At 38.6% G+C, this 4,809-nt stretch overlaps 1 protein-coding gene across 1 annotated transcript in view; it reads left to right on the top strand.

Moving 5' to 3' along the window:
• Positions 1–4,809, top strand: part of PTPRM (protein tyrosine phosphatase receptor type M) — a 1,084,438-nt gene that overhangs the window by 232,296 nt on the left and 847,333 nt on the right. The gene's annotated exons all lie outside the window — the stretch shown is intronic.

Below are 4,809 nucleotides of genomic sequence, written 5' to 3'. Positions count from 1 at the left end.
TAAGTTTCTCAAAAGATATTTAAAATTAGTACTTAATATCTTTGAGAGAGTAGTGATAAGAGCACTCTCATACTCTGCTGTAAGGAATGTAAACTGTTATAAGCTTTATGGAAAGCAGTTTGACAAAATGTGTCAAAAGACTTAAAAATTCTTTTGTTTTAGTAATTCAATTTCTAAAATTTTAACCTTTGGGGAAAAAATGAGAAGTATACACAAGGATATAATTATGAAAACCTTAATCTTGGCATTATGTATATTTGAAACAAAGTTAAATATTGACCAGTAGGTGAATGTTTCAGTAAGCTGTTATGCATAGATTTAATATATGTCAGGGTTTCTCAGCCTTTGTCCTACAGACATTTTGGGCCAGATAATTCTATGTTCTAGGAGGGTGGTCTGTGCGTTGTAGGCTGTTTAGCAGGATTCCTGGCCTCTATCCACCCAATGCCAATATAATCCTATGCCTCAGTTGTGACACCATAAATGTTTCTGGATGTTGCTAAACATCTCCTTGGGGCCAAAATCACCCCTGTTTGAAAACGATTGATATATATTAACAAAAAACAAAACCAAACTCACTGCTGTCAAGTCAGATTCAACTCATAGCGACCCCTCCTTGGGTTTCTGAGGCAGTATGACTATGGAAGTAGGTTGCCCAACCTTTCTTCCAAGGAGTGGCTGATGAATTTGAACTGCCAGCCTTCTGGTTAGCAGTCAAATGCCTTAGGCACGATACCACCAGAGCTCCATTTTCAAATCATTGTAGACCAATAATTAACAAGGGAAGATGTTGATAGTACCTTGTTAAATGAAAGGGAAAAAAAGTACATAGTTGCCACAAAAGGACAGGAAGATATCAGTAGACCAAATGAGAGGATGAAAAGTTTGTTTTCTTTTTTCAATTGTGAAAATATACACAACAAAACATATACCAACTTGATACTTTAGTACATGTGCATTTCATTGATTACATTCTTCAAATATCTAATAATTCTCTCTACCCTTTCTGAAATAATTCTGCCATTAATAACATAAACCCAGTATCCACTAAGCAAAAGCCTCCCCTTCTCCCTTCCCTCCCACCCCTGAGAACTAGTAATAATCTTTGGTTTTTGTATATTTGCTTTTTTTCTTTTTTTGTGTATAAGTGAAAAATTGCACACTATCTTTTACAACCAACTTACTTTGATCACTATGGTGTTTGCAAGATTCATCCATACTGTGGCATGAATCAGGACTTTGTTTCTCTTTATGACTGAATAGTATTATTTTGTATGTATAAAGCACATTTTGTTTATCCATTCATCTGTTGATAGACATTTCAGTTTTATCAATCTTTTGGCTATCGTGAAAACTTTGGTGTACAAGTTTGATTTTTCACCTGTCTTCAAATCTGGATATATTGGGATTGCTAGGTCATATAATAGTTATATGTTCTACTTTTTGAGAAACTGTCAAACCATTTTCCACAGTAGCTGTACTATTTTACAGTCACACAAATAGATGAGGGTTACATTTTCTGCAAAGCCTCACCAACACAAATTGTTTTCTGTTATTTTTGTCATTGCCATTCTGGCAAGGGTGAGGTGGATAACTCATTTTGGTTTAGATTTGCAAGTCTTTAATGACATTGAAGAAGCTCAATGAAGGCTCTCTGGTGGCGCAGTGCTTAAGGCATTTGACCACAGACCAGAAGACTGGGAATTCAAACCAGCCACTCCTCCAAAGAAAGATGAGGCAATCTAGTTCTGCAAAGATATACTGCCTTGGAGACCCAGTGGGGGTCGCTATGCGTCAGAATTGACTTGATGGCAGTGAGTTTTTTTTTTTTTTTTTTTTAATATTCCTCAAGTTATAGAATTGACTTCTTAATTTGGGATCTTTTGTCTTTTTAAATGAAGGTATTTATTGGTATAAGTTTCCCTCTAAGTACTGCCTTCACTGTAGTCCAGAAGTTTTGGCATGTTGTGTTTAAATTCTTATTTAACTCTAAATAGTTTTCGATTTCTCTTTTGATTTCTTCTTTAACCTTGGTTGCTTCCCAAACTTGTTGCCACTGAATTGATTCTGATTCATAATGACCCTATATAACAGAGTAGAACTGCTCAACAGAGCCTATCCAAGGCTATAAATCTTTCCTGGAGCAGACTGCCTCATCATTCTCCCACACAGTAGCTTAGTGACACAAATGGTTTACTCTGATCTCCTAACAGAAGTTGGCAGTTTGGACCTCCCTGATGGGGTTGTGGAAGGAAGACCTAGTGGTGACCTTTTTCTGTAAAGATTACCAGCCGAGAAAACCCTATAGAGCTCATTTCTACTCTGACACACATAGGGCCACCATGAGTCAGAATAAACTCAAAGGCAACAAGTTTAGTTTTCAAGTTTTACATTGTCCTGGGGCCTCATTGCTCCCTTCACTATATTGAAGGTCTGCATGTTAAAAAAAAAAAAAAGATTGTTCTCCACATGAGTGCAGTTCTTGGTTGTATTAACCAACCTATTAATTCACCCATCTTATCAGTGTTCACTTTGTTGACAGTTCACCAATAAGAGGAAGAATGGCTTCCCCTCCCCCCCAAATAACTTTCTTTTTTTTTTTAAATTTTATTGTGATTTGGGTCAAAGCTTACAGAGCAAATTCATCTTCTAAACAGCAGTTCATGTGCAGTTTGTCTCATGATATTGACTGCAGTCTCCCACAGTGAAAAAGCACTTCTCCCACTTTCTCCCCATAGTCACCTCTTCCCTGTGTCCTTCCCTCCCATGTACTGCTGCCCCTCGAGCTGTCTCCTGTGCATACACAGCCCTTGATCTATCAAGGAGTGTATCTACCTAATGTAAATGTTCAGCTCATTTGCCTGTCTTTTGTTTGCTTGGAAGCCAGCCACAAGAGTGGGTTCCATTCCAAACCTGAAGGGCAGCTAGGGGCCATAGTCTCAGGGGTTCTACCAGGCTCTATCAGACCAGCAAACCTGGTGTCCATCGCCCCTTTTTTTCCTAAAATGATGATGAGTTTTGTTCCACCTTGTTCTCCCACTGTATCCAGGATCTCCTACATAGATCCTACTCCAAATGGTTGACAGTGGTGGCAACACACCATTTAGTTCTTCTGATCTTACAGTTACATAGGCTGAGGATCACATGATATACCAGTTCCTTGGACTAATTGTTTCCATGCATCTTTAGTTTTCTTCATTAAGGAAGAATAGATCTTGTCTTTGATCTAGATGCCACCATGCTATTAGTGCAGTCCCATATTGTCTTTGCCTTTATAGAAACTGTGGACCTGGCCTGACCTTATGCTAGCAGAATATTCATATAGCCAACTCCAAGAACCCATTAGTCAATACTACTTTTGTGGTTGGCTGGATAAGAATCTGGTATGGATTTTCACCAGTTCCAAGTTCTTTAGAAGCTCAGAAATCCTGTTTTTATTTTTTGTTCACTTAAGTGAGAGAGTTGGAAACTTGTGTCGGGGAATTACTGCTTTATTGTGTGTTGCTGACTATATGGGAACAGAAGACATCTATTGGGAACATATTGTCTCTGAAAGATGAGTTGAGCTCATGTTCTAATTTTTGAAGAGGGCCCAAGAAGAACACTAACAAAGAGAAAAAATAAAATTATTTCAAAAATGAAATTTCAAAGATGTTTGAAAGATTTGGAAATTATCAATATGGTGAAAAACATTTCCTGTTGCTGGGAGGCAAGTCAGGAGGAGAAAGTAAAGAAGGCTGTAGAGGAGAGTTCTGGTACGATGATGGAATACGCAGACGAACTACACAGACCCTCTCAACAAAGAAAAGAGCCAATTAACGCAGATACAGAAAATAATCCTAGAGCCCTATACTTCGAAAAGAAGGATACAGAAGTGGAATAAACTCCAACTAGTGGAAGAACCTGCATGGAAACACTGAAAAAGGAGACATACAGAGCTGTGGTCTGTCAGTGATCATGAGGGCATGGATAGCTTGGATATTGCCAAGTGGTGTTAAGACCTAAGAATTAATCTAAAACTCGGCCTTGCTAGCCAGCGGCTATATGGATGACTATACTGGTGGCTGATGAATAAAAGAGGAAGCAGCAAACAGGGAGAGAGGCTGAGTTGTACACTATTGGCTATCTGGAGGGTACAGCCATTTTGAATGATTACAAGCAGTTCAGCCATTTTGGATATTTGAAGCAACAGCATTCTCTCAAGATTCTGGGGACCTAAGAATCGGCTACTCTAGCTGGGGACTGCAAGGACATACCAGACACAGGGGACCAGAAAGGTGCAGTATCCCCCTTCTTACTGTTATACTCTGCACCCTCTTGGTGAACGGACATGCAGGCATCCCTCATTCCCACCCACCTTCTGGACTGGTGGGAATTCCATCCCAATGTGGGTACTCTGACAGAGCCTGGATGCCCTGTCCTCCCAAGATGATTTTTCCTTTTTTTTTTTCCAGCTTGTTTTTGTCTGTTTTTAAATTACTATTATTGTTATTTCATCCTTTTTAGTTTTTATTCTTTCTTCTTTCCTTCCCAGGTTCTAGTTCTCAACTTCTTTTCTCTTCTCTGTTCCTGGTTCCCATTTGTTTCTTTGTTGTGGTTCTCCCCATTCCTTGTTTTCCATTTTGCATTTTTTCCCTTTGTTTCTTCATTATTTTCCTACTCTACTTCTTTTCTCTCATTCCTCCCTCCCCAGATATTGTTGGCTCCCCCCCTTTTTTCTATTCATAACTTTTTTTTTTTTTCTCTTTCTTTTTTTTTTTATTAGGATTTGGGTGAAGATTTACAGAGTAAATTCACTTTTCATACAGC

The sequence above is a fragment of the Orycteropus afer genome, unplaced genomic scaffold, assembly GCF_000298275.1.
Source record: "Orycteropus afer afer isolate SDZICR_OR568_19922 unplaced genomic scaffold, OryAfe1.0 scaffold00234, whole genome shotgun sequence".
Lineage (NCBI taxonomy): Eukaryota > Metazoa > Chordata > Mammalia > Tubulidentata > Orycteropodidae > Orycteropus > Orycteropus afer.
This window is presented reverse-complemented; position numbering and strand designations above follow the sequence as displayed.